Genomic DNA, 10,645 nt, shown 5'->3' on the forward strand with positions numbered 1-10,645 from the left:
AAAAGTTAACACGGTTGCAGCTTAAGCTATTCTCTTCCAGGGTTTCTATTGCTTTGGTTACGGCTAATATTTCCGCTTGGAAAACGCTACAGTAATCCGGCAGCCTGTAGGATCTGCTTATTTCCGGATCAGCGCAGTATACCGCAGACCCTACTCCTTCCACTACTTTGGAACCATCGGTGTACACATGTATCGCCTCGTCCGCCATTTGCGCACCCTTGCGCCAACCGTCCACCTCTATTGTGGTCTTAAGATCTCTCTCGAAGCGCAGATAGGGAATCATGTATTCTGTTCGTCTTGTGATTGATGACGCTATACTACTATGGCCATATGGTCGGCGCTCAAGCTGCCCCGAAGCACCGATCCTGATTGCGGTCGTTAACGCTTTGTTCTTTGCAACCAGGTCTATAGGTGGGATGTGCAAAATGGCATACAGTGCAGCCGTCGGGGTTGTTTTCAGGGCTCCCGTAATGCTAAGCATCGATAGTCTGCATACCCCCTCTAATTTTTTGAGGTATGTTGTTTTTTGTGTGGCTTTCCACCAAACAAGAACTCCATAGTATAGAATAGGGCTTACAATCGCTGTAAAAACCCAATGAGAAAGAGAGGGCGATAGGCCCCACGTACACCCCAGCATTATTTTACATGCATAGAGTGCCGTTGAGGCCTTCTTGACCCTCTCCTCCACGTTGAGCTTCCATGACAGCTTACTGTCTAGGATGATTTCTAAATATTTTGTGCAAGGTTTTTCCTGTAAGGTCACCCCTCCTAACTTAGGCCTGGTCCAATTTGGGACCTTGTACCTCTTTGTAACCAAAACCATATCCGTCTTCTCCGCATTGACTTTCAACCCGACATTAGATGCCCATGAACATCGCGAAGCGCCCGATCCATCAAAGAACTAATTGTTGGAAGGCACTTTCTACTTATGACAATTGCAACGTCATCTGCGTAAGCCGTAAGTTTTACGGGTCCCTCATCGAATTGCCTGAGCAGATGGTTGATGACCAGCGTCCACAGCAGAGGTGATAGCACCCCTCCCTGCGGCGTGCCCCTGTCCACTGATTTCGTGGCCCCATTTTGATGTAATCTTTCTGCAATTTAACATGCAGCCGATCCATCTAATTAAGGCAGGATGTACTTTAATGTAATTAAGACCATCCATAATCTCCCATTTTGCAACATTATTGAAAGCCCCTGCAATGTCCAAGAAGACTCCTAGAGCATACTCCTTATATTCCAGGGATTTCTCTATGCTTATTACCACCCTATGCAATGCGGTGTCTACCGACCTGCCTTTGGTGTACGCATGCTGTGTTGTGGAGAGCAGCATCCACGTTGGACTTTATTTACACATCTATCAGGCTCTCAAAGGTTTTGAGCAGAAATGATGTTAAGCTAATGGGTCTATAGTCTTTGGAATACATGTGACCGATCTTCCCCGCCTTTGGTAGAAAAGCTACACGAGCAGTTCTCCAAGAATGCGGTACATGATTCAGTCGTATGCACCCATCGAATATTATTTTAAGCCATTCCACGACCGCCCTACTTGAGACTTGTAGCATGGCCGGGAATATACCATCCGGGCCCGGCGATTTAAACTTAGAAAAGGTCTTCACTGACCACTCGATCTTGGTATCGGTCACAAAGCCCGGCACTAATAGCTCCGTGATCGAAGTGTGAGTGATGTCTGCTGGCTCCTCTAAACCGTCTCCCGATGGGAAATGTGTATCGAGAAGCACCTCAAGGGATTCCTCACTATTACGTGACCATTCCCCGTTCTCTTTCTTTATTAGTCTCTGGACTATGTTTCCCTTTGCTAGGACTTTTTAAAACCGTGCTGTTTCGCTGGAGCACTCTATGTCCGTACAGAAACTTTTCCATGAGTTTCTCTTCGCCCTGGTAATTTCGCGCTTGTAGATCCTCAGTAGATCCCTGTACTCGTCCCGACACGCTTCGCTTTCCGCAGTCTTTGCGAGCTTAAACATTTCTTTTACCTGTCTTCTTAGAAGACTCAGCTCATTGCTCCACCATGGCGGCTTTGCTTTTCCTCTGAATCTTCTTAGAGGGCAAGCTTTGTTATACGCAGTCATAAGCGTCCTTGTTAGGAATTTATTCGACTCCTCCAGTTCCTCTACATTAGCAACCTCTTTGGGTTGTCCCAGTTTTGTTTCTACATGTTTCTGGAATTTAGTCCAGTTCGTTGACCTAGGGTTTCTAAAGGTTCCTCCCTTCTCTACCCTCTTTAGGGGGACGTTGAAGCTGATATACGCATGGTCGGAGAAGGATGGTCTATCAAGAACCATCCAATCATGCCTTGATATATCACGCTCGGAGCTCAATGTAATATCCAGAACATTGCTGGATGTTGGACCAATGTATGTAGGGACATTTCCCCTGTAGGCTATCTGCAAATTGGTTTGCAGGATGTAACAAAACAGAGATTCGCTTCTCTCGTTCGTATCTGCTCTTCCCCACGCATTGTGGTGCGCATTTGTATCTGCGCCTATGACCAACCGCCCTTTGCGCCCTTCCTCCTGTACTAGCCTTTTGCACTCCATCGGTGGGACCTCCGCAGCATGGGCCATGTAGCAGGACGCCAGGATAAATGCCTGCTTATTCTTTTGCTCAACGGCCACCGCTACGAGATCCTCAGTGGTGTAATTAGGCAGCATATATGAATGCAGCTGTTTCCTTACCATTACTACAGCTCGCACCCGTCCTTCCGTTTGCGCGTAGTAAACGCCAAACCCGCGCGCGCTAAGTCCAGAAACCTTTCCTCCCGATGAGGGCCACGGCTCCTGGATCAGCGCCACATCAAACGAACCCTCCTCAAGGGTTAGGAGGAGTTCGCTCGACGCCACTTTACTGTGTTGGAGGTTTATCTGTAGGACTCGCAGCATCATTGGGCTGTTTGTCCCCCTCCAGCACCTTCGTCTTGACGTCGTCGTCCTCCCCTTGCCCTTTTGGTTTAGAGTATTCGAGGCCCCCTTCAGCCTCTCGTGACTGTTGTGCAGGGTGTTCCTCTGTGCGAGTCACAGCACCATTTAGCGGTTGGTCCTCTTCTAGCACGTTCGTGGTGACGTCGGGGACCTCCACCTGTCTTTTTTCCCTTAGGTTTTTGAGGTCCTTTTCGACTTCGCCCACCTCTAGCGTATTAGGGTTTTTATCCTCGGCATTTCTTTTCCTGAGTCGCATGTAAATTTTGCCAGTGTCAAAGGACATTTTACCAAGCTGCGTGTACAAAATATCCTCCGCCTGCTTGTTTATTTGGAAGATGTAGAACTAACCATCCTCGGTAGGCCGAGATACAGTAAGTACCTTCCAATCCTGTGTCGGTATGTTCGGATTCTGATTCTGCAGAAGTCGCAGTGTATCCTCCGAGTTCATCACGCATGGTATCCATACCTTAACTTTTGGTACCGTGGGGATTTGCGCTTTATCCACCACCTCAAACCGCGCGTTCGTGCCTTGCCTTTGGAGGTTTGGAACCACTTCCTCCAGCCACCGCAAGCTCGCGATATTGTCGCACGCTATCATCTTCACACCATTATACCATCCCCCCGAATCAAAGTTTGGAAAGGGCTTACTTAGTTGTTCCCGCATCATCTTAAGCATTAAGCTAATAAGCTCCCTTTCCACAGATCTCCACCTTTCAGTAGTCATTTGTCCGAAAGGACAGCTACGATCAACCAGCGCCACAGTCAGTGACTGCTTTACCACATCACTCATCTTCTCGGGAAAAGCAGGAGTCTTATTGTTATCTCCCTTTGGCACCTCCGAGAAAGCCGGAGTCTTAACGTTAACGCCCTTTAGCGCCTCCGAGAAAGCCGGAGTCTTAGCGTTATCTCCCTTTGGCTTATCTCCTACTTCCTTAATTGGAACTTCCCTCTGACTCGCAGCTTTCAAGGTAGTTGCTACCTCGCTATTGGTTAGTTACTATATTATCATTATATTTTTCCTATAATTCTGTCAGAAGCTATGAAGATTTTTTGGCCAAACCCTACATTCATATGGCAAAATATGTGTTTTGCAAAAAACGGGACCTTAAAGTCGAACTTAGAGCTATGGTGTCTTCAGCAATTTTTCTTAGAATCATCTGTAGATTACGTTTTTGCTATACTCCTGATGGAAAAAAAATTTACCCCGGTCTAATATATATATCTACAGATGATTCCAAGAAAAATTGCTGAAGACACCATTGCTGAGGAAGAATATCAGTCAAATGTAGTTAAGAATTATTGCAAACTTTTAGGAAAATTGGGCGTGGTCTTTAACCGATTTTGATTATCTTAACTCAGTCTATATAATTTAACAAGGATAGTGTCTCTACCAATTTCAATGTAATATCTTAAACGGTTTTTGATATACGGCTTTTTAAACTTCCAAATTTGCTTCTTCTAAATGTGGTTAGTGCCACGCCCATATTCCAACATTTTTTTATTTGGATTTATGTCTTACGTCATAAAACCAATCCACCTACCAATTGTGAATTATTTAATTTTTTCTATTTTTCTAAATTTTCGATATGGAAAAAGTGGGCGTGGGTTTGTCTGATTTCGCTCATTTTCAATACTAATCAATTCTGTATCAAGATAAGCCCGTATAACGAATCTGGTGAAAATATCTCAATAGTTGCTCAAGTTATCGTATTAACGGGCGCACACATGGACATACGGGAAGACGGATGGTTTAGTAAACTTTTTGTTCGATACTGATGATTTTGATATATGGAAGTCTATATCTATTTCGATTGCTTTATACCTGTATCATTATACATTCAAAGTTATAATACCCTGTGTACAAGTACAGCTGGGTATAAAAATTAATAAAAATCAATCGAGCTTTTTACGATATAAAAATCTACAAGTTAACCGGTTTCTAATATATGTACAGGCTACTAAATTTATTTAAGGTTCTCGTAGTGTCGAACCGGTATGTATGAGCTTTCGGGTCAATGCGCTGGTTTAGATGTCAGTTACAGCATCGATAGCCAAAAATCGTAGCTAATGTTTGTAACAAATTAATTAAAGGGAGCTATTTAATAAGGTTAGACTCTAGACCATCCGTCTCCACTGCCAAACTCCTGAACTCAATTTAAGAATTGGTTTGGGATTATTTGGGACCTTTTCCTAGTAGTTTTCGGGGCTATTTCGTCATTGATTTAAAACTTTTTCTGGCGTTTTTAAACGGTTTTATTTAGCTTGACTTGACAGGCAGGCCGCACGGCCGCATTCACGGCCGTTGTGAACGAATTTTGTAATTGAAATTTAAGTAACTTCCCGATAAGCTACAAGCTTGAAACTTGGAATATAGTTCAGAACCCGATGAAAATGCAATAATAAAAAAAAATCGCCGCTAGGTGGCGCAAGGATCGAGATATTCACAAAAATTATATTTGTGGTCCGATTTGGCTCATATTTGGAAATCATATTTGACATACAGAAAAAGAAAAAAAATTCACGCTAGGTGTCGCGAAAATTGAGATATTCAAAAAACTCGTACTTGTCTGTCCGATTTGGCTCTTTGAACATATATTATATACAGTTCGGTATAAGTGACATCAAAATACTTTGGAGCACATAAGTTCAAATTTTGTTAGTGAAATTTCAGTATAATAAAATAAATAAAACAAGTAAGGAAGGTTAAGTTCGGGTGTAACCGAACATTACATACTCAGTTGAGAGCTATGGTGACAGCATAAGGGAAAATAACCATGTAGGAAAATGAACCGAGGGAAACCCTGGAATGTGCTTGTATGACATGTGTATCAAATGAAAGGCATTAAAGAGTATTTTATGAGGGAGTGGGCCATAGTTCTATAGGTGGACGCCATTTAGGGATATAGCCATACAGGTGGATCAGGGTTGACTCTAGAATGCGTTTGTACGATATGGGTATAAAATTAAAGGTATTAATGAGGGTTTTAAAAGGGAGTGGTGGTTGTTGTATAGGTTGTCGCCTTTTCGAGATATCGCCATAAAGGTGGACCAGGGGTGACCCTAGAATTTGTTTGTACAATATGGGTATCAAAAGAATGGTGTTAATGAGCATCTTAAAAAGAAGTAATCCTTAGTTCCATAGGTGGACGCCGTTTCGACATATCGCCATAAAGGTGGACCAGGGGTGACCCTAGAATTTGTTTGCACAATATGGGCATCAAACGAAAGGTGTTAATGAGTATTTTAAAAGGGAGTAATCCTTAGTTCCTTAGGTGGACGCCGTTTCGAGATATCGCCACAAAGGTGGACCAGAGGCGACCATAGAATTTGTTTGTACAATATGGGCATCAAAGGAATGGTGTTAATGAGTATTTTAAAAGGGAGTGGGCCTTAGTTCTATAGGTGGACGCCGTTTCGAGATATCGCCACAAAGGTGGACCAGAGGCGACCATAGAATTTGTTTGTACAATATGGGCATCAAAGGAATGGTGTTAATGAGTATTTTAAAAGGGAGTGGGCCTTAGTTCTATAGGTGGATGCCGTTTCGAAATATCGCCATAAAGGTGGACCAGGGGTGACTCTAGAATGTGTTTGTACGATATGAGTATCAAATTAAAGGTATTAATGAGGGTTTTAAAAGGGAGTGGTGGTTGTTGTATAGGTGGACGCCGTTTCGAGATATCGCCATAAAGGTGGACCAGGGGTGACCCTAGAATTTGTTTGTACAATATGGGTATCAAAAGAATGGTGTTAATGAGCATCTTAAAAAGAAGTAATCCTTAGTTCCATACGTGGATGCCGTTTCGAAATATCGCCATAAAGGTGGACCAGGGGTGACTCTAGAATGTGTTTGTACGATATGAGTATCAAATTAAAGGTATTAATGAGGGTTTTAAAAGGGAGTGGTGGTTGTTGTATAGGTGGACGCCGTTTCGAGATATCGCCATAAAGGTGGACCAGGGGTGACCCTAGAATTTGTTTGTACAATATGGGTATCAAAAGAATGGTGTTAATGAGCATCTTAAAAAGAAGTAATCCTTAGTTCCATAGGTGGACGCCGTTTCGAAATATCGCCATAAAGGTTGAACAGGGGTGACTCTAGAATGTGTTTGTACGATATGGGTATCAAATTAAAGGTATTAATAAGAGTTTTAAAAGGGGTGGTGGTAGTTGTATATGTGAAGGCGTTTTCCAGATATCGACCAAAATGTGGACAAGGGTGACCCAGAACATCATCTGCTGGATACCGCTAATTTATTTATATATGTAATACCTGCCAAGATTTTAAGTGTTTTTTATTTCGCCTTGCAGAACTTTTTCATTCTCTTCTACTTAATATGGTAGGTGTCACAACCATTTTATAAAGTTTTTTCTAAAGTTATATTTCGCGTCAATAAAACAATCCAATTACCTTACCATGTTTCATCCCTTTTTTCGTATTTGGTATAGAATTATGGCATTTTTTCATTTTTCGTAATTTTCGATATCGAAAAAGTGGGCGTGGTCATAGTCGGATTTCGTTCATTTTTCATACCAAGATAAAGCGAGTTCAAGTAAGCACGTGAACTAAGTTCATTAAAGATATGTCGATTTTTGCTCAAGTTATCGTGTTAACAGCCATGCGGAAGGACAGACGGACGACTGTGTATAAAAACTGGGCGTGGCATCAAGCGATTTCGGCCATTTTCACAGAAAACAGTTAACGTCATAAAATCTATGCCCCTACCAAATTTCAAAAGGATTGGTTAATTTTTGTTCGACTTATGGCGTTAAAAGTATCCTAGACAAATTAAATGAAAAAGGGGCGGAGCCACGCCCATTTTTAAATTTTCTTTTATTCTTGTATTTTGTTGCACCATATCATTACTGGAGTTGAATGTTGACATAATTTACTTATATACTGTAAAGATATTAAATTTTTTGTTAAAATTTTACTTTAAAAATTTTTTTTTTAAAGTGGGCGTGGTCCTTCTCCGATTTTCCTAATTTTTATTAAGCGTACATATAGTAATAGGAGTAACGTTACTGCCAAATTTCATAATGATATCTTCAACGACTGCCAAATTACAGCTTGCAAAGTTTTAAATTACTTTCTTTTAAAAGTGGGCGTTACTACGCCCATTGTCCAAAATTTTACTAATTTTCTATTCTGCGTCATAAGTTCAACTCATCTACTAAATTTCGTCGCTGTATCGGTCTTTTGTAATGCATTATCGCACTTTTTCGGTTTTTCGAAAATTTCGATATCGAAAAAGTGGGCGTGGTTATAGTCCGATATCGTTCATTTTAAATAGCGATCTGAGATGAGTGCTCACGAACCTACATACCGAATTTCATCAAGATACCTCAAAACTTACTCAAGTTATCATGTTAACGAGCGGAAGGACCGACGGACATGGCTCAATCAATTTTTTTTTCGATCCTGATTATTTTGATACATGGAAGTCTATATCTATCTCGATTCCTTTATATATGTACAACCAACCGTTATCCAATCAAACTTAATATACTCTGTGAGCTCTGCTCAACTGAGTATAAAAATTGTTAAGTTAAACGGTTTTATTGAAAGCAATACTTACATTAAGTAGTAATAATACTAAAATGTGCGGCATAGCATAACCTGATTAAGGTTCAGTTGGTCTTACTTATGACTATCAATAGAAATTTGACGCGCCCAACGCTTTTATTTAATTGTTTGATCAACGCCCTAGATTGATGAGGAGTGTGATGACTAGTACCTACGACCTACCTAATTATTTTCCAGCTTTTCGTATTATTATTATTTCATGTAAGTATTGTTTTCAATAAAACTGTTTAACTTAAACAATTTTTTTTTTATTATTTTATTTAAACATAATTTCGCCCAAGAACAACCAATTGATTGTCTTATGAATTGGAAACTTTTTAGCTTTGTGGGCCATGTTATTGTGTTGGTACACAAAGGACTGTCGAAAACACTTGTTAAATAATTTCTATAATAATAATAAAACAGCATCGAAATGATTCTGAAAATAATTTCGAAGTGATACTAAAATATCCCAAAATAAGCTGCAAATGTCTTTTAAATTCATTGTGTTTAAAATCTTGACTGGCGTTTAAGAATGACAAATGTTTCCACTTATCGTTTCCTAGAAGTCAGATTAATACTCCTACCTTCTATAATATTGCCTCTTCATATTTGTATTAATCTGACGCTCTCAAAATCATATTCGGTATTGGTCGCCATCATACTACAGAGTTTTTAGATCCATACACTTTTAAGCTTCTTTACAAGCCTCTGTTTCGCTCTCACTTGGAATATGTGGTTGTTATCTGGAAACCTTATGATCAACAATCGGTTAATAGGGTTCAAAGGGTTCAACAAATTTTCTTAAAACACGCATTGCCGTCATTGGGGTTCCCTCATACCAGTCCTGTTAAAAAATAAAAGTCCGGAAATAAAAGTTAAATCCGAAAGTTTAGTTTTTAAGGCCAAAATAAAAGTCCGGATTGATAACAAAGAAACGGCTTATCCGGACTTTTATTTTTAAAAGTCTGAGTTTAACTAGTTCTATCGGACTCAAAAAATAAAAATACAGACTTTACTTTTATATGTAGACTTTTATGTAAAAAGTTCGAAAAATAAAAAGGATGCATGATTCGACATGATATTGCTATAGGCATACCTGGGAACTCAAACATTTTTACCTAGGACAATTTTTTGACCTGGTCTTTTTCGACTACGAAAAAAAAATATTATTTTCCGTCCCTATTTTGGACTGTAGATTTAATGCAAAATAAATAATTAATCCCAACATTTATTTCAAAATGTCTTAAAATGGCCTGAAGTTATCAGAGTTGGGGATAATGCATTAATGACTTCACTCACATTTGGGTGGTAATGAAAAAAAATATCGGCTTAACTCAGCTATAGTGGTAGTGAAGCTGAAAGCTTTTCAGTAAGCTTCAGCTTAATATAATTTTTTTTTGGTCACTGCAATAAATTTAGTCGTAATCGAGTAAGGTAGCATTATTACCAAGCTGAAAGAAAACTAGTGCGCACTCAGATTTTTCCATTAAGGTGTAATGCTAATGAAAGTTTAATGATATCAAAATTTAGTGCACTACGCCCAACTATGGAAATGATCTAGAAGTGGGGTACCGCACTTAAGTCCTAGAACAAGTTCGAAGTGGTTCCTTAAAAATTCCAAGTACTCCAAAAGAACTATATCGAAATATTAGAACTGGACTGAAAAAAAGTTCGAAAGGCATTCTTAAAATATTGGAATGTAACTCTAAAAAGTTTTGAAATTTTTCTGAAAAAAAAAACTAAATAAATAATGGAAATATTGACGAAATTTCTTTAGCAACGAAATTTTCATAAACTGCTGGGCAATAGCGGAATGAGCCATGTGCAGAAGTCAGCATAAGTGGGGGAAAGCTTCGGAAAGCCATTCAACAGGGAATGGAGAGTGCTATTATTTTTTAAACAATTCGATCAGCTCCCTTCTTTCCGGTCGCTTGCGGCCAAGCATTCTATGAATAGCCACTATATGGATGGTGGTGAGCTAATATGAGGAGGCGACAACCTGGATAAGACACTCCAATGTAATCGCTTTAAGGGCTACTGGCGGAATTATTTTCGAATTTCGATCGAATAGCTGGCATACGAAAGCTATTTCTGTTTCTTGAACATCGTTGTTATACATATTGTAACAAATTTA

This window comes from Eurosta solidaginis, chromosome 1 (assembly GCF_040869045.1).
Source record: "Eurosta solidaginis isolate ZX-2024a chromosome 1, ASM4086904v1, whole genome shotgun sequence".
In the NCBI taxonomy this organism is placed as follows: Eukaryota; Metazoa; Arthropoda; class Insecta; order Diptera; family Tephritidae; genus Eurosta; species Eurosta solidaginis.